General features: G+C 51.2%; 4 non-coding genes across 4 annotated transcripts; 2 read left to right on the top strand and 2 right to left on the bottom strand.

The window, feature by feature from the left end:
* Positions 1-3,845: 3,845 nt before the first annotated feature.
* TRNAR-UCU (transfer RNA arginine (anticodon UCU)) lies at positions 3,846-3,918 on the top strand. Its single transcript has one exon. It is a non-coding gene; the product is annotated as a tRNA-Arg (tRNA).
* A 6,529-nt stretch (positions 3,919-10,447) lies between these two features.
* Positions 10,448-10,540, bottom strand: TRNAI-UAU (transfer RNA isoleucine (anticodon UAU)). Its single transcript is given in 2 exon segments — positions 10,448-10,483; positions 10,503-10,540. It is a non-coding gene; the product is annotated as a tRNA-Ile (tRNA).
* A 3,287-nt stretch (positions 10,541-13,827) lies between these two features.
* Positions 13,828-13,901, bottom strand: TRNAT-AGU (transfer RNA threonine (anticodon AGU)). The gene has a single exon. It is a non-coding gene; the product is annotated as a tRNA-Thr (tRNA).
* A 7,968-nt stretch (positions 13,902-21,869) lies between these two features.
* On the top strand, positions 21,870-21,951 carry TRNAS-CGA (transfer RNA serine (anticodon CGA)). Its single transcript has one exon. It is a non-coding gene; the product is annotated as a tRNA-Ser (tRNA).
* Positions 21,952-23,755: the final 1,804 nt, after the last annotated feature.

The following is a 23,755-nucleotide window of genomic DNA, read 5'->3' as shown; positions in this document are numbered from 1 at the left end:
GAGGTGAGGATCCCCAGATTCCCAGCTCTGCAACACACACCTCCCACAGGAAGGAGCAGCAGGAGCCCTCTGCCAAGGGCACCAGCCCCTACAGCAGCTCCATTCGCTTTCTCTGCTCCCCAGCTCCCCTCACAGGCCTTCTGGCCTCACAGGCTCCCTCCATGGACACCTGCTACTGCAGCACCACAGGCCCAGGTAACGCACCAGTGGTGCCAGTCCCTGCCTGCCCTGCTCCTCTTCCTGCCTGAGTTCTGCTTCCTCACTCAGGTCCCCCAGCTGCTGCTCTGGTGGGCAGAGGGCTGGGGAAGGCACAGGAAGGGCCCTTGGGGGTGAGGTGCAGAAGCACAAGGAGCAGGCCCTGGAGGAAGTCCATGATGAGCAGCTTTGCCCACGGGAGCTCAGGAGAGGGGCAGAGAGGTAGAGGTGACAGGATGGGTGGGGGGGTCTCTGCAGAGGTGGGGTTGGCTGGTGGTCCTTGGGGAACGGGGAGAGGCCTGTGGGGAGGAGAGGAGAGAGCAGCAGGCAGCTGGCAGCAGAGCTCAGGGGAAGAGGCAGAGCTGGGATAGGAAGAGGTGAAATGGGAGGAGGCATCACAGGTGGCCTCAGAGGGAACAGGCCAAGCAAACCAGATCCCCTCCCACTCCTCAGGAGCTTCCAGCACTGGCACCAGCCTCCCCCGTGCAGCTATCACAGGCCACAGTGGACATTCTGGTGCTTTACGTGATGCTGACAGGCAGTGACCAGAGAGGTGCAGAGTTATTTCAGAAGAGTTTATTCCAGAATTATTCCTCCAAAATAATCTAGTTCACAATAACGCCTTCACGCCACAAGGCAGCCCCAGAATAAAGAAAACATATTTCAAAATGGCTCCTCCATGCACAAACAGAGCCTGTCTGTGAATAGAGACCCTGGAGGCCATGCTGGGGATATCACTGCACAGCAGAGTAGTTTTGGAATACGCTGTTCTTGAATAACTTATTTTTTAATAGCCCCAATTACCTGCCTATACAGCCCCATTCCAAAATCTCGGTTTTGGAATTGGCACCGTTGGAGGAGAATGAGGTTTACTGCCTTGCAAAAAGCTGTCTGTTATTTCTATATTATTTCAGTGACCTGCCCGGCTCTCTCAGGGTTAGGACCTTATTTGGAGGTTTCAGGGTTTGAGTCCCAGGCTGGGAAAGCTGCATTCACCTTGCCTTGTGCATCAGGAACCCAAGAACCCTGCCCATGCCTGGGGCCACGTGCTGGGTCCCAGACTGTCAGGTGAAACCTGAGACAGTTAAAGAAAGCACCATCCTGGCCTTCTGTAGCCTGCTGTGATCGAACAGGGGTTCGTACTCTGCATTGTGGCTGCAGCAACCTGGTTTCAAATGCAGGTCACAGCAGTAACAGTCCAGTATTTGAGTCGTGCTGCTTTTATTTCACCAGGAGGATGGTGAAATACTGCAATGCTTTACCTAGACAGGTGTTGCAATCTTCATCCCTAGAGGTTTTCCAGTCCTGGCTTGAACAGACCCTGGCTGGGATGATTTAGTTGGGGCTCTGTGCTGCTTCCCTCTCTGATCCAATGCGAGAGAGAAAGTGAGGTGACTCATGATGCCTGCTGGATCCAGGTCTTTGGCTGAGCTGGCTGGAGGGGTTGGGGCAATTGGCTGGTGCTGATGAGCTAGGCGGTGTGCCCAGAGATCCCTAGAGGGCTCATGCTGGTGTGATCTGGTGAGACTGCCCATGTAGCTCAGCAAAACTCTGGGTCCAGGGAGGTGACCCAGCCAGCAGCAGCTGTTCAGAGGACACCAGGCACTGCAAAGCCAGGCTGCCAGACCCCAGCAGCACCAGGCAGTGGCATTGTGATGCAGGCAGTGATGCCCACAGAGCCCTCCCACAAGGCTGGGCTGCCTCTGGTGAGAGAACGTGGTGATGCACATGTGACCCATGCACCTGACAGGGAGACACCCCTGGAGGGGACGGCGGGGAGTTGTGTCTGCATCACTTTCGGTGGGCAGGTTTAGCAGGCAGAAGGTTCTGGAGTTGGGGTGACTCCTGTGGGCTCTGTGTCTGTGGTAGGAGAGCAGCCAGGGCAGCTGCTGCTCCAAGGCTATGTGCTCTGGGTGAGCTGGGAGCAGCTGAGCTCAGGAGCAGGCAGCAGACTGGGGTCCCTCCATCAGAAGCAAGTTGCAGAATGTGGAGATGGTGTTACCCCCTGCCAGGGAACATGGGCCGTGTGCCCTGCTCACAGCTGAAGAGGGAGGGGATAGGCAGGGTCTGAGGTGAAACCTAGCAGGAGGCTTCACTATGCTTTGCTGGGAGGGTCTCTGCCCTTTATTCCCTTCACTCCATTCCCATTCCTCATACCCCTTCACTGGGGTGCTGATGAGTGACCGCCTGACCTGCAGTGCTGGGTGTCTTCTGAGCAGCTGCTGCTCTGCCTGTCTTGTTTTGAACTACATATTCAGCACCTCATTAGCATGCGGGCTTCTGTGGCACTTCGACAATGACCCGACTACTTCGAAGTCCCCTTATTCCTGTCCGCTCATATGCTCAAGTTTTATGAAGGGGTGAGTGTACACAAGTCTGAAGTGATGTGTCAGGGCCTGCACAGACTGGGAAGAATTGTAAGAAGGGGCTTTTGAAGGGGTTAGGGAGAACGTTTGGGTGTGTTGATTGGCTCTTTCCAGTATAGGACTGCTGAGCCTGAGAGGCACAGTGCACTGCTCCATCTGCTTGAGCGGGGACACTGACTTGAGGCTTGGTTGTGAACTCTGGGTGTGGTATTTTCCCAAGCTTATGCCATATGACTTTTCTGCCTCTTTCAGGAAAAGCTCATTTTCTACACTCAGAGTCTGTGCTTGTGAGTGGGGAAGCATTGCCCCTGCGAGGCACCCAGGGCTGTGCGAATTTCCCAGGCTCCTGGGTGGGGGCTTGAGCCAGTTCTATGTGAGATAAATGAAAAAGGGACCCCTAGATTTTGAAACAGGCCCTGGTTGCTGCTGTTTCATTCAGATGAAAGGCTTACATTACACAGCTGTAGACCCTCTTGTCAGACCGAGCTCCTTCATGAGTTCCTCAGTAAATCAAAGGGGTGACTATCCTCCAGTCTCTTTCATAGAGTACTGGAAGTGGAAGGGACCTCACGAGGTCAACAGGCCCAGTTTCCTGCACGTTTCCTTTCATAGACTCCCCAAACGTCAATCAAAACTGCAGCAGCTTCGATGAAACATTAAAAAGCATTTATTCCCCACAAAAAGATCAGTTGCATGTGTTTCGAGGTGATATTGGTGCAGGAGTCCAGAACTGTTACAAGAGAAAGAAAAGAGAAATTCCAGTCTAATTCCTAAATGTGCTCAAGCTGAGCCAGATTGGAAGGTTTCCCTTCCCCATAACTTCCAGCAGTTTGTGCTTCCTGGGATGCTTTTCCAATTAGGCCATGTCAAAGGCTTCTTTGTCTTTCCAACATTGTTGCTGCCTTCAGTGTAGGTACAGGAGGAGAGGAGAAATGATCATGTCAATGTCCCTTTCTTTACATGCTCATCTGGGTGCCAGAAAGATCCTCGGTGTGTGTCAGAGCCAAGCAGCTCATGGTGTCCAGCCCATTGAGCAGCTGCCTTTCATGGCCATTGTGAACCTGTTGCCTACATGTCCCTTCCTGGTGAATGGCCAGGGATTGTAACTGAACATCTAGCTGGGTGCGGGTCACTGCTTTGTTGCTACTGCAGAGTTAGTGCGTGGGCATTTCTCAGATTCACAACAAAGAAAGAACAAAGACAAAGAAAGAGCAAATGTTTTGTCTTCCTTGGTGAGAAATGTACATTTTTGAGAGAGAATTTTATCCCTTGTTGCTTCCCTTTGCTTCAGTGGCCTAATGGATAAGGCATTGGCCTTCTAAGCCAAGGATTGTGGGTTCAAATCCCACCTGGGGTGAAGTATCTGTAGTAAGTACTGGCCTAGTCTGAGGCCTTAGGCCTGAACCAAAGTGATGGTCAAAACTTTGCTAACAGAAAGCAAAGTGCATCTGTAAGCAAAAGGAATGCAGTGCTCTCAGAAGTTGGCAAGAAGAGGGTTGATGTTGCAGAAACCTGTCTGGTTTGTGTGTTGAAACAGGTATGTGGTACCCAGAACACCTGACCCTGGAATGTTCCACAGATCAGAAAGAAAAGGCTGACCCATCTGAATGACAGGGGCAAAAGGGTAATATGATGGAGAGGGTTTTGTTCAAACCACCATGTACAAGGTGAGAGGCGGCACCTGACTATGTAGAAGAGCTGTACCTCAATATGTCAGGAGTGATGAGTAAGCTGTTTCTACCTGTGTATAAGAATGTAATCTTGGGATGTGGTCTGGGTCTGGGGTCTGGCAGAGGGGGCAGTGGAAAGTCCTGCCACTGACTGAGCTGAGTCCATTGACTGTGGGTGCATATTTGTAGTATGCCCTGACTTAGACTAAGAAATCTACAGGGAACTACTACTGTATCCAATATGGCAATAAACCTGGCTGAGGCACCTTACTAGACTCTGTGGTCATTGCGGGTTCTCTTCGAGTCTGCTGTGTCAGCTATCTGCGGAGCTGGGGCAGCGCACAGAGGGAACACACGCACGCAGCTGAGTGATACATTGGAGAGAGCAGAGCACCACGCTGGTGGCAACTCTGACAACAGCATCCTTTCCCAACTGGTAGTGTCAAGGTAAACAAAAAGGGGGGGCCTTTCAAAATCAGACAGAATGACTTGATCAATTGTGTGCTCCAGTGGAGCTTTTGAAGTCCATGGGGCTGCCTTTGTGCAAATGAGTTGTTGCATATTCATATCACTGCCTCATTCACATCTGGGAGGGTTTCAGGCTTCCCCCAGGCTCTGCACCCCATCCAGCAGCAGGAGAAGAGCAGGTTTATTAGCTGACAGGACACAGCATCTTTCAGAAGACTCAGTACAGCAGGCAGAGACAGCCAGTCTAATCCATGTTGGGGAGAGGAGGCCCTGAGGGCCCCCAGAGCTAAGGCCTTGTCCTCTCCTTTGTCTCTCTCCCTCCCAGCCAGACTAACTGCTTCCTACCTCCCAGGTTCAATCTAAACTCCTTGGGCTCCACCTCCCCCTTTGTCTGCAGGACAAAGGTGTTACCTGGTCACCAGGTTACCCTCAACAGGAGCCCCACACCCTCTGTGAGCCACTCACATACACACACGTACCCCCCCACATCACAGCATCTTCTGAAGTGGTGCACTCCCACAGCCCCTGCAAAAGAGAGGCTAGTGTGGCCACATCCTGCGTGTATCAGACAGAAGCTGGGTTGTGGAGAAGGAGAAAGGGGTTGCTTGAGAAGAAGCAGATCCTGAAAATGGGCCACTGTGGGAAAGGAAGAGACTCAAAGCTGTGGGTATCCAGGAGTCTCCTGTTACCACCTGCCTTCAGCCTGAGGAGACTGATGGAGTGAGCTCTCTCCCGCTGGCAGCACAAGCACTCTCCTCTTCCTGCCCTCGGCTTTGCCGTTCCTCTGTACGCAAGTGACAGACACTCTCTTTTGAGTCATTGTTCTTCAGTCCCCTGCAGGAAAAACCCGGCTTCCACAGTTCCTTTTCCTCCCCATGTCCAGAGTGGTTTTACAAATGGAGTTTAATTAAACTTTCTCTCTTGAACAAAAAAGCAATAAAGCAGCACTTTAAAGACTAACAAAATAATTTATTAGGTGAGCTTTTGTGGGACAGACCCACTTCTTCAGACCAGAGCCATAGCAGAACACAGTCAATATTTAAGGCACAGAGAACCAAAAATAGTCATCAACATTGACAAATCAGAAAAAAATTATTATCAAGGTCATCAAATCAGAGAGTAATGCGGTGGGAGGTTGGGGGGGGGGTCAGAGTCAAGAGTTAGATGAAGGCAAGTATGCAAAAGAGCCCCTATAGTATCTCAGAAAATTTGCATCCTGGTTCAAACCACATGTTAACGTGTCGCATTTGAATATGAACGAGAGTTCAGCAGTCTCTTTTTCCAAAGGAGACTGAAAATTTTTCTTCAAGAAGATGCAAATTCTTGTCATTAACAGACTGGCCCACTCCATTAAAATGTAGAGTAACTGGTTTGTGAATCAGGAATGTTTTCATGTCTTTTTTTTGCCCATTAACTCTTTGTCTAAGAAAGTTTGAAGTTGTCAACTTTGATTACTATTTTTGGTTCTCTGTGCCTTAAATACTGAGTCTGTTCCGGTCTGGCTCTGGTCTGAAGAAATGGGTGTGTCCCACAAACGCTCACCTGATAAATTATTTTGTTAGTCTTTAAAGTTCTACTTCACTGCTTTTTTGTTTGGATAGTATACAGACTAGCACGGCTTTCTCTCTGTTATTTTCTACCTCCGGGGCACCCTACAGCTGCCTCCACAGACCAGGCTTCTCCCACCCACAGAGCTACCGCAGCTAAGGGAGGCAGATGGTTTCTGCATGTAGGGCAGCTTTCTCCCATCTGCCTCGAGCCTCAGCAGTGATTACAAAGAAGTGGGGGAGAAACAAGTTACGGATACCATGTTATTCAACAGGTATTGCTGGGTCTGCATTCAGTGTCAGTAACTCCTCTCTGGGTGCTTCCATACAAGCCCCCTCCTTCCAATGGGGCGTGCTAAGCAGGCATATCGGAGAAGACTAATGAGGTGCTGTGATGCATATGTAGCTCTTCATAAGCGTAATGGCCACCTTGGGAACCTCAAAGCGGCTGACTTTGAAGCACTGACAGGCAGTGTAGCAGCAGGCGCTTCGAAGTACCTGCCGAACGTCCAAGTTCCCTCACTCCCAACAGTAGGCTGCAGCTGCTAGCTCATCACACAGAGATACAGATACTTTGAGTGTGGTATTCCGGTTCCACTTCCCCTGATCACGAGAGGGCTAATGGAACCTTCAAAATAGGTCCCAAGTTCAAAAAAAGGTATCTCCGAATATGCAAACTGTGTAAGTTATTTTGAAATTTAATGTGGGTAAGTGTAAGGTAATGCATGTTGGAAAAAATAACCCAAATTACACGTACTACATGATGGGGTCAAATTTAGCTACGACAGATCAGGAAAGGGATCTTGGAGTTATAGTGGATAGTTCTCTGAAGACATCCACGCAGTGTGCAGCGGCAGTTAGTAAGGCAAATAGGATGTTAGGAATTATTAAAAAAGGGATCGATAATAAGACAAAAGATATCATACTTCCCCTATATAAAACTATGGTACGCCCACATCTCGAGTACTGCGTGCAGATGTGGTCTCCTCACCTCAAAAAAGATATACTGGCATTAGAAAAGGTTCAGAAAAGGGCGACTAAGATGATTAGGGGCTTGGAAAGGGTCCCATATGGGGAGAGGCTAGAGAGACTGGGACTTTTCAGTTTGGAAAAGAGGCGATTGAGGGGCGATATGATAGAGGTATATAAAATCATGAATGGTGTGGAGAAAGTGAATATAGAAAAATTATTTACCTTTTCCCATAATACAAGAACTAGGGGACACCAAATGAAATTGATGGGTAGTGGGTTCAAAACTAATAAAAGGAAATTTTTCTTCACACAGCGCACAGTCAACCTGTGGAACTCCTTGCCCGAGGCGGCTGTGAAGGCCAGGACTCTATTAGGGTTTAAAAAAGAGCTTGATAAATTTTTGCAGGTCAGGTCCATAAATGGCTATTAGCCAGGGATAAAGTATGGTGCCCTAGCCTTCATAACAAGGGCAGGAGATGGATGGCAGGAGATAAATCACTTGTCTTCTGTTCTCCTTCTCTGGGGCGCCTGGCATTGGCCACCGTCGGCAGATGGGATGCTGGGCTTGATGGACCTTTGGTCTGACCCAGTATGGCCATTCTTATGTTCTTATGTTCTTATGTTCTTATGTTCTTATGAGATGCACCTACAGCCTTTCTCTCAGTTACAACCGCTCAGCCTTTCAGGGCCTTTCCTCTTCCTTGTTTGTTGCCAATCCCAAAATAGCCCCTACAGAGCAGAAGGCAGCTGGCCATATGACACCTACGTTAGGTGTGACTGGTGCAGAGTCCCTGTCAAAGTCCCACCTGAGACTGTCCATGCAGCAAGTGGCAGCCAAACCAGAGCACTGTGCTTGGAGCCAGCCCCCGCGCCTCTCAGAGAAAGTTAATATCCAGCGGAGAAGACGACTGAACTGCACCAGAGGTGCTGTGGCTGCACCGGGGATGAAGACAGGTTCTCAGTGATCCCTATTTCTGGGTGTTACAAGGAGGGCAAAGAGGGCTTGGTGTAAGTGTTAGCCTGGTTGTCTTCCGAGCAGGTGGTCTGCGTTCAATGCCTGAGTTTCTTCCTTCCCTTCTGTTTACAGATCAGTTGGTTCAGTGGAAGGAACAAGAAAGAGCATGTTGGTTTGTGGGGTCTGCTTTGCTGGTTTTCAGCTTTCCAGTGCTGGCTGAGGAGGAGAGTGGGCCAGGCTGGTGGGTGGCTGAGCCAGGGGACAGACCACACCAGTGGGAAATGGTGGCATGACAATGACTTGCATTTACTCCAGCTAACTAAGTGCAGTGCCAGGTTTGTGGTGGCTGCTGGTGGAGGGGAGATAGTAGAGATTAGGAGGGGCCCCTCTCTCAGTTAAACAGTGTCTGGCTGAGTGGGAGGAGATTGCAGGAGGGTTTCAGCCACAGCCTCCCTCAGAGCAGCTGAGCTAAACACAGCAAACAATTCTCCTTTGGCTGGGTCCGTGGGGAGGGCTTTGAACCAGTGGGGGACATGGGCCAATTTCCAGACGGTTACTCTGAAGGTGAGATACTCTTTGTGAAGCTCCAGATGGCCTCATTCATTCAGCGTGAGGAAAAGTCCCACACTCAGGTGTCCCTGTGGATAAAAAAGGCCCAGTCCTTGAACAGACAGAGATTTACAGCCAACACTCACTGTGCGAGGAGGTCCCACTGAAATTTCAACTCAGACTACACAGTTAAGAATTCTGAGTGTTGCCCATTACACCAGGCAACCTGCAACTTAATCCTTTTCTGGACAGTCTTGGGAGGCCGGCACCATGTACTCCTTGGCTAGCCAGACTGTCATGTGCACATTCCTTCTGAGAAAGGTCAAGTTGCTTCCACAAATGTCTCACAATTTTCCACTGGTAAACAGCAAAGTGGTGGAGCACTTGGCTGCAGCTGAAGAAGTCCCAAAATCTCCTTTTCACAGGGTTTCCTGAAAAGAAATATCTTTTCAGCTCCCTCTCCAGTATGTGGGGGGTTACACTAGATGTTTGAACTGGATTTAAACATTTAACATTTTCCTCTGCAAATGTACCAGCCCAAAATGGGGGGAGACTGTTTTGGAATGACAACAGCAGAAAGGGATCTAGGGGAAATAGTGGACCAAAATCTAAATATGAGCCAACAGTGTGATGCTGTTCCAAAAAAAGCAAACATGATTGTGGGATGCATTCACAGGTCTGTTGTGAACAAGACACAAGAAGTCATTCTTCCTCTCTACTGTGCGCTGAATCGGCCTCAGCTGGAGTATTGTGTCCGGTTCTGGGCACTTCACTTCAAGAAAGATGTGGAGAAATCAGAGAGGGTCCAGAAAAGAGAGACAAGAATGATTAAAGGTCTAGAGAAAATCATGAATGGTGTGGAGAAGGTGAATATTGAAAAGTTATTTTCTTGTTCCCATAATCCAAGAACTAGAGGACACCAAATGAAATTAATGGGTAGTAGGTTCAAAACTAATAAAAGAAAATTTTTCTTCACAGAGTGCACAGTTAACCTGTGGAACTCCTTGCTGGAGGAGGCTGTGAAGGCCAGCACTCTAACAGAATTTAAAAAACAGCTTGATACATTTTTGGAGGTTAGGTCCATAAATGGCTATTAGCCAGTCATAAAGTTTGGTGCCCCTAGCCTTTAGTCAAAGGCTGGAGACAGATGGCAGGAGACAAATCGCTTGATCATTGTCTTCAGTTCACCTCCTTTGGGGCACCTGGCCCTGGCCACTGTTGGCAGGCAGGATACTGGGCTGGATGGACCTTTGGTCTGACCCAGTATGGCCGTTCTTATGTTCTTAGAATGTGACCTATGAAGACAGGCTGAAAGAACTGGGCTTGTTTAGTTTGGAAAAGAGAAGATTGAGGGGGAATTTGAAAGCGGTTTTCAGATATCGGAAGGCGTGTCATAAGGAGGAGGGAGAAAACTTGTTCTTTTTGGCCTCTGAGGATAGAACAAGAGACAATGGACTTAAACTGCAGGAAGGAAGGTCTAGGTTGGACATTACGAAAAAGTTCCCAACTGTCAGGGTGGTCAAACAGTGGAATAAATTGCCAAGGGAGGTTGTGGAATCTCCATCTCTGGAGATATTTAAGAACAGGTTACAGAAGCGTCTATCAGGGATGGTCTAGACAGTATTTGGTCCTGCCATGAGTGCAGCGGCCTGGACTCACTGGCCTCTCGAGGTCCCTTCCAGTCAAAGTATTTGATGATTCAGAGCCAACCAGGTGAAAAAGCAATGCTCCAGGTGAGGTTTGAACTCACAACCTCAGCATGTTTAGGGCAGTACTGCTCTATAAGTACTGTGCGCTAACCCATTGCGCCACTGGAGCTGTGTTTTAGAAAGGACCACTGTGACTTAGGGGTCAGGTCATATTTCAGCAGCAGGACCTGTTTGGACAGGTCACAGCCCCTCACCTCCATCGCATCCATGTTGCCAAATGCCGCTATGGCCTTGGGACCCAGTGGGGGAGTCACAGAGCAGAATCTGTCTGGGGGGCCAGTGTGGGGCAGATCACAAACCCTCTCCAAGGCTGTGACATGGCATCAGTATCCCCCCCTCTTCACACTGGGGCAGCAGCTTGGGGCCCATCTCCACTTACCACCGGTCAGCCCCCTTGGCTGCCTCTCCTCCAACTCCAGCTTGTGCTTCTGCTATTCCACACAGCTGCTGTGGGTAAGGCACTGAAAGGGCTCCTCCGCTGAGAGGAATAAGGGGATTTAGAAAGGAGTTGGGTCCTTTCGAAAAGGACCCCCATGTAGCTGTGCTGAGCCACGTGCTTTGGAAAGCAGCGCTTTCGAAGTGCTGCAGCTGGAAGCGTCCTAATGCTAATGAAGTGCTGAATATTCAATTCAGCACTTCATTTGTAATCTTTAAAATGGCCATCTGCATGGGCATTTCAAAGTTGTGGCCAAGTGTGGCTACAGCCCAAGTGGATGGGAGAGCTGTTCCCCACTCACGTGAAACCAGCCTCCCTGATGAAGGCAGCTCTGTGAGTGGGAGAAGCCAGGTCAGTAGGGGGAAGCTGTGGTGTGCACCTGGGGAGAGAAAGTTTAATAAAACCCCATTTGTAAAACCCCTGAGGGCTGGGACAGTAAAGGGAATCTGGGGAACAAAGGTTTGTTCAAAGGGGCCGGAAGATCAGTGGCACAAGCAAGAGTGAAATGTGGGGGTAGGTCAGGGTCACAAACAGCTTATGTTATTTCTTATGATCCAGGCACACGGACAGTCCAGACAGAATGCACAGCACTGGGGCAAGTGAGGTGGGAGGAGGGTAGATTGGTGGAGTCTGATCTGCACACGGCAGAGGGGACAGGAAGTGAAAGGGGGTTTTTCGTTCCTCTCACCCTCAATGTCCTGTCGGCGGCAAATCCAGCTTCCCTCGGGCATAATGTCTGTGCTGGGGAACGGGAAGGGGTGTTGTGGGCAGTCCAGCAGAGTGGGTCGGCTCCCACAAAAGCTCATCACTTGATAAATTAGGTTGGTTGTCCTTAAAGTGCTACAGGACTGCTCTTTGGCTGATGACACAGACTAATACAGATACTTCTGTGTCAGGACCCACCACTGAAATGAGGGGGCACCAAGGCTCAACTGGGTAAAGCACCTGCTTTGTAAACAAGTGATCCTGGGTTCAACTCCCAGTGGTCCCTTGTTGCACATCCTGAGCAATGTTTTCCTTCACGTGTACGGGGAACCACAGAGCCTTCCCTTGACAATCGCAATCATTGGCAGAGAAGGCAAAGGCTGATGGGAGAGGAGCATTGGGAAAAATCCAGTCACAGACAAGAGTTCAGTCAAAGGCAGGTGTGAGAGGTGTTGGGAAGGTGGCTCCTCTGGATGCAAGAACAGAGGCTGATCCTCCCAGCCCTGTGGTTCTCTGGGGCTGGCTGCAGGTGGGGCAGGGCAGGAGAGGGAGAGTTACTCTCCTCTCACATCCCTTTGTTTGTCACTGACAAAACGCAAACGAGTTAGGAGAAAAGTCCCAGAGAGGTGCTGTGGCTCCCCTGGCCATGGACCTCCCAGGTAAGTGGAGATTAGGAAAGCAGCACCCAGTGGTGCCTGGACAAATCTTTCTGGCTGCCTCTCACCTGCTTTGCAGCACCTCTGGGCTGTGCTGGAGAGTTCAGAGAGCTGCAGGAGGCGGCTGCCACCATTCTGGAGGAAGAAGTAACAAACACTGACAGGTGGACAGCTGAGGTGGCTGCAGAGTGGGTGTGGGCAGCATGGGAGGAACCCCAAAGCCCTTTGTCACTTCCCCACCTTGCGGTTGTGCCCTGGGATTGCTGTTTAGTCTCAGCCTGTGGCCAGAACGATGCCATGCGAGAGGGAGGGAGCCACACACCTGTCTGTGGTACTTGTGGTACCCGAGTAGGAGAAAGGGAAAGATGCTCAGTCCTGCCACAGACCGCTCACAAGGGGCTCAGAAAGAGCCAAAGGTGGTAACTTGACCCTGTCACTGTCTAACATGAATCAGGGTAAACAGGGCTGCCAGGCTGGTCCAGGGTTGGTCTGAGACTGCCCAGAACCCAGCAAGGGTTTCCTACAAATTTCCTACACCTCATTAGCATAAGGTCACATGATTTGGAGTCCAGAAGATGCTCTCCAAGACTCCTGAACATCATGTAGAAGCTGGGCCCCTGAAAATTTTTGAGAAGAAGGGGCCTCTGGAAGGGCCCCCTGGGCCACGCTTGTACATGGCATTTTGGAGTCCGGAAGAATGGTCTTCTGGACTCCAAATCATGTGATGTAATGCTAATGAGGCACAGGGAATTTGCATCCATACCTCATTAGCCTCTTTCGCTCCGTGTATTAGCATGGCACTTCTGAAGGAAGTGGCCTGTGTAGAAACAGCCTATGAGTCACCCTTTTTAGTAACTCAGCAACATTCGAGGGAAAAAAGGCCCAAGTTTAACCCAAACTGAAATGTTTCAAGGATTCCCAATTTTTCTACCTTACTTCAGAACAAGCAATTGCTGTTAAAATTAACAGATATTACAAACGTAGAGGTATTTGTCGAGTGCACCCTATGCTTGCAATAGATTTATTTCAAAATATGAAAGAAGCATCTTTTTTTTTTAAAAAAAAAAAGCTTTGATATTTGCAAAGGGCCCTCATTTCGGACAAGGTCACATTAACATTATTATGCATGATGATTTACTGTTTAATACTCTAAGAAAGTCCTACAAGGCTCTGGTTCCCACTGAAGCACAGAAAAAAGAATGTATTTTAAACTAACAGGCTAAAACCCCAAAAGCATCTCAGTTATGAACACAACATTATAAGGACTGTTAAGTGTAGTGATTTACTTTATAATCCTATAAGAAGGTCATTCAGGGCTCTAATTTCCAATGAAACAGGAAATAAATGGACTTTAAGCCAAAATGAAAAAAATAGACCAAAGAAAAAAGCCCAGTTGTGCAGGTATCTTACCTACCCCCACGCCCCACTCCCCTTCCCTTCAGAAAAGGAGAACAATAGGGAGGGGTGGTGGGTTAATCACCCTGATAATTACAGACTTTTTTTGAACAAAGGGTTTAACCCAATATGACAGGATTGCCACGGGAGGGCTCTTCAGTTCCCCAGACACATGTGGGAAAATGTTGTCAAAGGCTTTCCATAAGGCACCACTGGGAGTTGAACCCAGGATCTCCTGTTTACTAGACAGGGGCTTTAGCCAGCTAAGCCATGGTGCCCTCCTTGGTTGTAATGTGGTTCCTGACAGAGAGGTATCTGTGTTAGTCTGTGTCTTCAACCAAAAAGCCGTCCTGCAGCACTTTGAAGGTTGCCAACCTAATTTATCAAGTGATGAACTTTCATGCAGCTGAAACACTGTGATGGATGCCCACAGCAACCCCTTCCCAATGCCCAGCACAGACATTGTGCCCGACGGAAGCTGGAGTTGCCGCCGAGAGGACAGTGAGGATGAGGGAACAAAAAGGCCCCTTTCACTTACTGTCCCCTCTGCAGCGTGTGGGTCGGACTCCACCAATCTGCCCTCCTCTCTCCCCACCTGCCCCAGTGCCAGGGTCCCACCAGCACAGCCTGGAGTCCTGCCCCTCCTTTGCTCCCTCAGCCTGACTCCCCCCCTCACTTTCACTCTGTGCTCCCCACACCCTCCTTTCTCCCTCTTCACACCCCAGGGGTGGGGCGAGGAGGGCCCAGCTGTGGGGCAGAGTTTTCTCCTGTCTCTCACGGAGTGGGGGATGGGCTGCGCTGCCCCAGCTGGAGCTTTTCAGGGTGAGTGTTTGATGCAGTGTAACTGGAAGAATAAGATTTTGCCTTTCTGTCTCCTGCCCTTCAGTCCCACTTGTGACCCTCCACACAACCCCTTTGGTTTATTACCAGCCCAGTGCAAATCATTGTGCCCTGGGGGTGGGGCTGACTTCCCAGCTTTCCCTGTGTGAAACCTTTGAGCAGGACCAGGGGTTTGGCAGCCAATCAATGGTCTCCCTTGGGCTCTTGGCTTTTCCAGGAGATCCCACCTACAGCCCGGTCCCAGACTCCTCTTACAGGGACCAGCTGCCCTTTGGACCCTCCACACGACAGTCACTCACCTGCAGGCAGTGTGGAGCTGTGTGGATAGAAGTGGCATTGGGAGCCCAGCTCGAAAGTGCCCTCAGGCCAAGTCTTTCAGTGTCCTTCACCCCGAGGAGAGGCGATATCTGCCCCTTCCCCACCCGCCTGGTGCTTCGGTGTCACCTCAGTCTGATGGTGCCTTGTTGCTGGATCCCTCCTCTGCCGTCCTTACAGCTGGCTCCTTGGGTGGTCCCTGGGGTGCTGGGCTGGCCTCCGGGATGGAGTCCAGCTCCAAGACCTTCTGGGATTCCTCTGCTGCTCTTTTCAATGTGCCCTGGGGGGGAGCAGGTGTCCCGGGGCCCAGGATGGCCCTGAGCTCCCTGGAACAGAGGCAAGCAGTGGGGGCAGCCCCAGACTGGCTGGCCAAGTCCTGGGTCCAGGCATAACCCTTCCACAACTGCTTCACCTTGCAATGGACATGATCCGGACTGCAGGCAGGGTGACTCCAGGTGGCCAGGCCCTCGGCCAGTCAGGTGAATGCTTCTGCTTTCTGCTCCATGCTCCCCATCACATGGAGCACGTCCTCCTCACCCCAGAGCCCCAACAGGTCTCAGAGCTCGACCTCCAACCAGGAGGTGTCCCACCTCTTTTTGTCCCCCGTTTGGCTGCTGGGGGTCCCTGGGTCCTCTCGGGGGGGCAGCCTGGGGGCACTCAGGGGGCTGGCTCAATGCCATGGTGCTGGGTGGTTGGGTCGAGGTCGGTGGAGGGCTTGCAGGGCTAGCATGTGCGTGTGCTGCTGCCTGCATGCTCTCAGCTTTCTGCCACAGGAAATCCGGGTCCGTGGTGCTTTAAGGGCTGCTGCGCCCAGTAATCATACAGCACCGCAGAGGCTGGACAGCACATCTCAAACCCTCAGCTGATTGCTGCCATGGAGGACCCTGCTATTTCGAAGTAACAGGATGTGGATCGTCTACACACGACCGACTTTGACGTTCAACATTGAAGTAGGGCGCGATTCCCATCTTTGGATGAGAATAGTGATTTCGATGTCTCGCCACCTCACTTCCATTTCAACGTCGAAATAGCTGATGGTGCATAGAATCACTACACGTAGACACAACACGCTATTTTAACATTTTGCCTGTTTCTTTGACGTTGCCAGCTAGTGTAGACACACTCTGAGGGTGATAGAAATATGAATTACTCCTCTCTGGAGCTGAGGACAAGAAGACACTTTTCCTGCCTAAGGCCAGGAGTTCAAAGGAGAGAGAGAGAGAGAGAGAGAGCAGAGCCTTGGCTGGGCATCTCTTTGCATCCTGATTCTAGCTCGTTCAAATCGCTCTTTTGAAGCAGGGGCTTCGGAACAGGCTCCTTTGTTTATAGATGCTGAATGTCGAAATAGCAGAGCAGTATTTCCAAATCCATCTTGTGTGTTACTGAGCTATATTGGAATCAGCTACTGTGGAATACCTCGTCTGCAATCGCTTATTCAGGAGTAAAGCTGCTGTGCAGACAAAGCCTTTAGGTCCCTTAGCAAGAGCCATGAGCAGTCATGGGGATTTTGTGGCCTCTGGAATGAGATTGGTGGATTAGAAAGTATTCCTTTCGCAGAGGAATTTGCTCAAATGGTAGAGCGCTTGCTTTATGTGCTTGAAGAAGCAGGATCAATACCCACATTCTTTAAAAGCACTTGCATTTCTTTTCCAAGACAGGGTCAGATGAGAAGCTAACCTTCTCCAGTGTCCCCTTCTTCTTCCTACCCAATAGCCCCCTGTAAAAAGAGAAGCCCATTTGGGTTAGAAAGCTGCTGGACCCCAGCCTCCTTGTCCTTACATATTTCTGTTTAAAACACAGGTTAACCAGGGGCATGTGCTATGATTACTTAACGTTTCCGATGTCACTGTTTCCTCATTTCTCGGGCACTGCCAGTACTGACCACAGCCTCCCCAGTACAATGGTTTTTATACCCTTGTGTCATGGAGTGACAGCGCCTAATTTTCTAGCCCAGACCTGTCCAAAGAGTCAACCCCCGCTTGGGAGTTAAACTCCACAGGCTTCTCTGCCTCACAGGACCTAAATTCCGGCTGAGCTAAGCAGGCTCAGGTGGGGCTGGCAGGAGTCAGGCCTGGACAGACAGCAAACCTTACCCAGAGGCAGGCGCCACGGCTCAGCTTCTTAAAACAGCTGCCTTGTAAAAATGAGACCCTTGGTTCAACTCCCAGTGGTACCTGGCTGTGGGGCTTTTGGGGCACCTGCTGTTTGCCAATCTCAGCAGATAGGACATTGGGTCATGTGGATGTGAGATATGACCCACAATGTGCATTCTCCTGGTTTCCATGATGCTGAAAGGGATTTGTTACAGAGCTGCTGACCCCTCAGGGCTCCTGGCTGTCCTAGATTCAAGTCTGTTGCTGAGTAGTTTATTGCATTACTTCAGGCTGGTCCCTGAGTGTCACCAGCCACCCAGATGCTGGTGGGGTCAGGGACCTGGTGGTTGGGAGGCTGTTTGTGGCTGTCTGCAAGCCTGGGCTCTCCCCACCTTTGCAATTCTGTGTTTTTTAAGCCTCCACATGGAGTTGTCTGCATTAGTTGCCCCCTGCTGCAGGTGTCCCCAGGAGGGGGCTGTGCTGGGCTGAAGCCTGCGACTCCTCCTCCCTCCTGCTTTCCCCTGACTTGTCAGCCTGAGCTGGTTTTTCCTTTAGCACCACGGAGACAAAGGACAAAGCTGAGTGGAAGCGCAAGGGCCAAACTTGTGGGCATGAGGTGAAGCAGTGAGAAAAGCAATGACTGAGAGTGTGCGCATGAACTTATCCACTTCACTTCTGAATCCTGGACTAATCTTGAGCTTCAGAAACACCCTCTGGTGAGGGGTTTCACTGGTTGAGTGTGAGTTGTGTGAAAAATGCTTCCTTTTGGTTCTGGGAGATCTGTTGCCTACTAATTTCATTCAGTGATGCTAGTTCTCATGTTGTAAGGAGTAAATAGTGTTTTCATCTTTATGGTCTTGTCAGGGTGGTGTATTCAGAACCCCCTTTGTGTTTCTCAGGGCAGTGTAAACTGGCGGCCACAGTCAATACTCCAAATGCTCTCTGCAGGGCAGCGTAGCCTTATGGACAGAATCAAGACAGCAAGGCCCGTAATGGATCGGTGCTTTGGAAGGGTGTCTGGGGGTCACAATCACGGACCCCCACAGCAGGAAGCTGGTTTGTGGTTTAATCACATGGCTGAGCAGGTACAGCCGTCCCTCCAGCTCTGCCAGGATTGTGTTCCCAGCACCATCACATCACTTGAATTTTGCATAAGTCAGGAGCCGGCTTTTTTCCCACAAGAAGGCCCGTTCTGCAGCCGGGAAGCAGCAGGAGCATCTGAGCTCCTGGAACTCATTTTGAAAGGTAAGTCCTGGGGTTGTGGGGGCAGTTAGGGCCGTGACAGGGGAGTAGCTGGGTGAAGCCGGGCTGGGTTAGAGCTGCACAGTGGGTGGTGAGCCAGGGCCATGCAAAGGTTTGAACTGGGACTGCACCAGGCTGGGGGTGGTGAGCCCGTACCAGGGGAGGGGGATTTTGAGTTGTGCTTAACTCACATTCATGTTACTCACACATTTCAAGGGACTCCTGTACACCCCCAAACCCTCCTGTGCGCTGGAAGAAACGGAGCTGTTGGAATTCTGTATTTCAGATGATATCAGGCCTAGACCCTGTGATCTCTGGCCTGTGGAGATGTATTTTTTCCCTGGCTGTGATGGCTGAATGGTTAAGGCATTGCACTAAAAATCCCATAGGGTTTCCTTGTGCACATTCAAATCCTGCTCACACCAAGGTGTGTCCTTGAGCCACACCCCTAACCAGGGTAATCCAGCTCCCCACTCCTGAGACAGGCCACTCTCCTTACCCTCTACACCCCAGAGAAACCCCTTTTACCTTTCCAGCCAGGGCGGAGAAAGAACACGAGAACGGACATGCGGTGAGGTGCGGCGGCCTGGGATGTGCAGGGGTTTACAGGAGATGCTCTGGGGCTTCCTTGTAGTTTTAAATTCTACCAAAACAAAAAGCAGTCAAGTAGCACTTTAAAGACTAGCAAAATAGTTTATTAGGTGAGCTTTCGTGGGACAGACCCACTTCTTCAGACCAGAGCCAGACCAAAATTCTACCAGTTTGACTCAAACCTTCGTGCTTTTCTGCTGTTATAAACTATTCCATCTGGGGAAAACACCGAGTGGGACAAGTCCCTAAGCTGAAACCGTGATGGTATCTCCAGGGGAATGGGAAGGAAACACTTGCTTCTTTAGGAACACAGATGAACGACTGACCCAGCCCACTCTTTCAGAAGGGCTACGCCTACACTTGGAGAAATCTTTGAAATTGCCGTGCTAATGGCCATTTGGAAGATTACTTCTGAGGCACTGAAATGTATATTCAGCACCTCATTCAGAAGCTGCCGGCTGCAGCACTTTGCAGATGCCACTTCCCGCTCCCACGTGGCTCCTCCAGAGGGGGGTCCTTTTCAAAAGGACCCCGCCATCTTTGAAATCCCCTTAGTCCATAGAAATAAGTCCGGGAAGCCAACTGGCAGTCCAGGTGATCCCCAAAGACCTGCCCCTATTATGAACCACTGGACGTGGTCCTTGGGGGGACCCAGCCACGTTGTCCCATCTGAATTTTGACACTTCCGGGGGCCTTGTTCTGGAGCCCAGCCCTTCTCACCTTTAAACCTGTTAAATATTGTTCCATTATTTCAGCAGCAGCAGGGCAGAGCTGGAGGAGTCGGTGCCTGTCCTGGTGGCATTTGATCTCGCAAAATTGGAATGCCTGGGGGCCACATCATAACCACAGGTAAGATTACCAGCATACAGTCCAGTGCACCACCCAGTCTGTGCCCGCCAGCACCTCCTTCTCGGCTGTGACTTCATTTGACTTAAACCCTTCTGCTCTGAGTGGCGTAGGTCATCTAGAAAAAAGTGGTAGGATCTGAGGGGACACCAGGCAGGAGCCCAAGAGAGTGGGGACAGGACAGCAGGGTCTGAGGGGACTCCTGGCTGGGCACAGGACACTGAGGAGAGAGTGACAGTCTGAGGGGAGGCCAGACTGGGGTGCAGGGTGGTAGGGGAGGTGCAGCAATCACATTCCAGAGATCACAACAGCCCAGCAACTGCCCTTTTTATTGTCCAGAAGGATCCCTTGTTTGTTACTGTCCCATAGACTACCTAGCACAGTTGGTTAGAGGGTGGTTCTAACACGACTCAAGCCATGTGTTCAAGGGCCCTGTGTGTTGCCAGACAACACTTGGGTGTGTGTGGTTTCACCTTTCCCTTTCTTCCCCCAAATCACCTGAATGTGGGGTTGTTGGTCTGGGGTGGAATAGCAGCTGACAAGTCTGTGGGTTTTCTGGTGGGAGTTGTGGCTGGCCAGTGGGGGTGGAAGAGTGGCTGTTGGGATTTCCCTTAGAAAGAAGGAAATCCCAGCCTGGGGTTGTAAGTGGCCTGGGTTTTGAGCAAAGGTCGCCTGGGCTGGTTTCTTCACATGTGCCTATGACTCCTGTCCTATTACACACCATCCCTGCTTTCTCTGACACTGTTGAATGCTCCTGAGAAGAACGTTGTCAGCCTGTGCATGGTGTCTAGGTGGCAGCGTGTGATGGGGTTTTGGGGTCCCCCAAGCTCTGCACCCTGTCCGCAGGCAGGAGAGTCTCTTACTCAGCAGGAAAACAGCAGGTTTATTAGCCGATAGGACACAGCATTGTACAGAGGAGTCAGTACAGCAGGCAGAGACAGCCAGTCCCATCCATGTTGGGGAGAGGAGGCCCCGAGGGCCCCCCAGAGCCGGGGCCTGGCCCCCTCCTTTGTCTCTGTCTTCCAGCCCAGACTAACTGCTTCCAACTCCCAGTTCCAATTCAAACCCCTCAGGCTCCACCTTCTCCTTTGTTTGCAGTACAAAGGTGTTACCTGGTTGTCAGGGTTACCCTCAGCAGGAGCCCCACACCCTCTGTGAGCCACACACACACACACAGGTATCCCCCACTCCATCACACAGCGTCCTGCTCCTTTCTTCTCTTTGTCTTTCTCAGCAAGGGGAGGAAAAAGAAGAGCCCACTTGCACCGGACATGAAGTAAACAACTGAGGAGAACTTGCTGAATACTCCCTATTGTCCTCCGTTCTACCAGCTGAGCTATTGAAATGCAGCACTTACCCCTCTGCCCGCTCCTGTAGCTAGTTCAACCCACCCACGTGTTATGACAAGTGCCACCCAGGTGATGGCATTTCAGCAGAGAGGAAGAAGAATCCAGGTGAGATTCTGTGGGACACTGGATATCACACAAGTTCCCCCAGTGAACTCAGCAACAAACACAGCAACTCATTTCTACCCTGGCAGGGATTTCTGCTTCTATGTTTAGTCTGTGACTGAGCATTCCCTGCTCCTATGAGTTCCTGAAAGTGAGAACCTGCAATACCTTTTGGCAAGACGGAGCAGTTTTGTAATTAATGAACCAAAAACATCTGCCAACAGCCCTGGCCAGCTTGACTGTGCTCTCTGCACTGGCTGCAATGGACAGAGAGGCTCAAAGAGAAGCAGACCAAATGGCTTGTAGGGAGCAAACTAAAGTCTGATGGAAAGTGACTCCAGCATGTGACAGGGAACACAGCCAGAGACACAGAATCCCACCCAGCCCAGACCTGCTTTGGGTCACTCCAGGGCACCAGGGCTCACTCCCTGGGATGCACTGAGTGCGGGAGCCAGCTGGTGGGAGGGACCTGATGACCTCACATCTGTAGGGCAGGTTAACCACATGTCCCTGAGCTCAGCCCATGCTGGAGGGAGCCGGACAGCTTTAGCAGAACACAGTGTCAGATGAGGAGTAGATACGTGTATTTGGGGAAGGGATCCTGAGCGCTGCATCCCAGCCATGTGCTTTGTCCATGGTCCTGACTTCCCCTTATAATCCAGCCTCCAGGTCAGAGCTGTTCCCGTTCCCTCCAGAGGGCTGGGGGATGTTCAAGGTGCTCTCTTGTGCCATTGCACCTGGCTGAGCACAGAGGTCCCCAAATCCCCGCTCTGCTGGGAGCCAGGTTGCTGTTTGAATTCTGTATTGCCAATGACATTGTCTCATTATTGTCCAGTATCCATAATAACAAAACACTAAAGGACTCAGAGCTGTGATGACCGAGTGGTTAAGGTGTTGGACTCGAAATCCAATAGGGTTTCCCTGCGCAGGTTCAAATCCTGCTCACAGCGAAGCCTGTCTTTTACCCCCACCCAGGGCAATTCATCCACACGCACCCTGTGTGCGAGGCAAATACAAGCGGCTGGGTCCCTAATCCTGTTTCACAAAGGCTGGCTGCTTCGGGGGAGAAATGCCACAGTTGTGATGTGGTCGCTGCTCCAGACACAAGCTGGCTGCTGCCACCTGCTGTGAGCAAAGCTCCAGACAAGTAGGCGTCTCTCCCATGCCCCACTCTGCTCTGCTTCTGCAATGCTGTCCTGCTCTGCTCTGTCTCTGCCTGCACCCGTCTGCTTCATCCCCCAGTGTCTGCTGGTGTCTGCCTCCACCCGTCCCTGCCCCACCTTCTGCCCCGGGGTCACCTCCTGCTGCACTCAGGCAGGAAATAGTGGCAAGGGCCTGGCCCATGGCCCTCATTGCCCCACTGACATTGTAGGGCTGGGGGGAGCCTGAAGTGGGGCAGAGGAACCTCTCGGGGAGAGTCTGACAGCAGGGAGAGGCAGGTGCAAAGTGGACAGAGGGGGTTGCGGGGTGAAGACGGTAAAAGCTGGGGTGTGGTTGGCTGACCCATCTAAGATGGTGTCTTCTGGTCACAGCCGTCTCTGGAGATGGGAGTTCCAGCTGCTGGATGGGGAGGGGTGTGGGCCAGGCCAGTGAGTGGCTGAGGCAGGGGCAGGCCAGGCCCAGTGGGAAATATTGGGGTGACAAGGAGGTTCATAGTTGACTAAAGTTTTCCATCCCACTTGGTGCAGTGCCAGGGTTGGGGGCTGCTGGTGGGGGAAGGTAGCACAGATTACAAGGACCCCCCCCTTTATTAACACAGCCTGTCCACTCCGATACCAGGTCAGACAGGCCTTTCAGGGTCTGGCACAGTGGGGTGTGAGGGCAGGAAGGTTTGGGCCACAGCAGTGGCCTCCCTCAGAGCAGCTGAGGTGAACACAACAGCAAGGCCCCTTTGGGTTTGGTCCATGGGAGGGCTGTGTACCAGTGGGGGATGCAGGCTGATTTCTGGGAGGTTCCTCTAACGCCGAGACTCTGTCCCCACCACTTACTGATGGGAGCTCAGAGAGTCTCTGCTCATTGCAAAACGGCATAAGAAGCAGAACATCTGCCTGCTGGAAAGGAGGGCTCAGGCACCGCTTTTCTGTGTGGCCAGTTGGATGCAGTGTTGGACTTCGGATGAGACCATTGGTGGTCTGAGTTCCTATGTGCTCCTACTTGCTCTACACTCACTCTGTGCGGCCTTTGCCCACAGACTGCAACCTTCTCCTTGGCTGCTCTGAGCAATGGTTTGGCTCCAACTGGACTCTGGGAAGCAGTCGCTGGTCAGGCATGAGCCTTGGCTGCTCCCACTGAGCCGTTACCTTTCTGGCCTTGCCAAAGAAGGTGGGGGGTAAATCAGGCTTGTGTGTGGAGCAGTTTCCCTCTTCCAAATGGTGCTCATCCTTGTGCTGGAGGGAGCTCATTTACTAGCCCCTTTGCAGTACTGGGGGTTTTCTCTGCTTCTCATTCGAAGGCGAGAAACCTCTTGAGGCCACATCCCCAGCTCCACTGCCACACTGAGTCCCATAAGCGGGAGCGGTGACGGAGCTGCTGAGGAGCTGGCTTACCACTGCCTCACCACTTACCATTCTTACCACTGCCTGAGCATTGTTGTTGATACCTATCAACAACCGATCAGTCTGCTATTCACTCCCTGTGACTCCAACAGCGCCCAAGTCACTGTCTGCTCTATCATGTCAAATGCCTTTTGAAAATCAACAAAGCTACTGCAGATGCTGGAGAACCTCTCCAGGCGCGAGCCTGGGCAATTTTTGG

The sequence above is a fragment of the Carettochelys insculpta genome, chromosome 33 (genome assembly GCF_033958435.1).
Source record: "Carettochelys insculpta isolate YL-2023 chromosome 33, ASM3395843v1, whole genome shotgun sequence".
NCBI lineage: Eukaryota > Metazoa > Chordata > Testudines > Carettochelyidae > Carettochelys > Carettochelys insculpta.
This window is presented reverse-complemented; position numbering and strand designations above follow the sequence as displayed.